The sequence below is a fragment of the Tenrec ecaudatus genome, chromosome 14 (genome assembly GCF_050624435.1).
Source record: "Tenrec ecaudatus isolate mTenEca1 chromosome 14, mTenEca1.hap1, whole genome shotgun sequence".
Taxonomy (NCBI): Eukaryota; Metazoa; Chordata; class Mammalia; order Afrosoricida; family Tenrecidae; genus Tenrec; species Tenrec ecaudatus.
In genome coordinates, this window is record NC_134543.1 from 95,798,613 (window position 1) to 95,799,607 (window position 995).

The following is a 995-nucleotide window of genomic DNA, read 5'->3' on the forward strand; positions in this document are numbered from 1 at the left end:
GCATAGGGTAATTCTACTGATACTGTCATTCCATTAGCCAATGGTATAGAATTTAAAACATTTTTGATGAATGAAAATTATCCATATGTAGGACAGCCTTTTAGACCACAATAAATGATTGTCAGCTTGTTCAGTCCTTTAAGTGACTGGCCACTAATTACACAAACAATGAGGGTGGAGACAGGGAAACTCTCAGTAACATTCATTTACAAAGGCAGAACCATGTCTGCTGGACTAACACATGTCACAAAAAAGCAAAGAGAGTGGCACCCCAACTTCTTCCGCCAGACTTTCTTCTGCCTTTCTGCACACCGGCTTGTCCTCACCCACCATGGCCACCATTCAGCACCTTGTAGGAATATTGCACCTGGTAAACAGCAAAGACTTTGATGAATACAGGAAGGAACTAGGAGTGGGCGTGGCTCTTCGAAAAATGGGTGCAATGGGCAAGCCTGACTGTCATATCTCCTGATCACAAAGCCCTCTTTTTGAAAATGGAGGGCACTGTGAAAGCAATACAGTTTTCTTGTAACCTGGGAGAGAAGTTTGAAGGAAGTACAGCTGACAGCAGAAAAACTCAGACTGCCTGCAACTTTATAGTTGATGCTTTGGTCCAACCCCAGGAGTGGGATGGCAAAGAGAGCACCATCACAAGAAAACTGAAAGATGGAAAATTAGTGATGGGCTGTGTTATGAACAATGTCACCTATACTAGGACCTATGGAAAAGTAGAATAATCGATCATTTGGACAAGAATTAGCTGTGAGAATGAACAAGCTCAGCTCAATGAGCAAATCTCTGCACTGCTTTTGTTGTTGTTGTTATATTCCATTACTTCTACCGCACACATTTTACATGCAACTATTTCAAAGTGTTGATTTGACCAGCCCCTTTGATCAATAAATGGTTATGTATGTGCTTAAAAAAAAAAGAAAGACAAGAGAGCATGAAAATCATACATACAATTTGGTCCCAGGTCACCATTCTTTGGGCAC

The 995-nt window shown here is 41.2% G+C and overlaps 1 pseudogene; it reads left to right on the forward strand.

The window, feature by feature from the left end:
- Positions 1-331: 331 nt before the first annotated feature.
- Positions 332-737, forward strand: LOC142425669 (fatty acid-binding protein 5 pseudogene; annotated as a pseudogene).
- Positions 738-995: the final 258 nt, after the last annotated feature.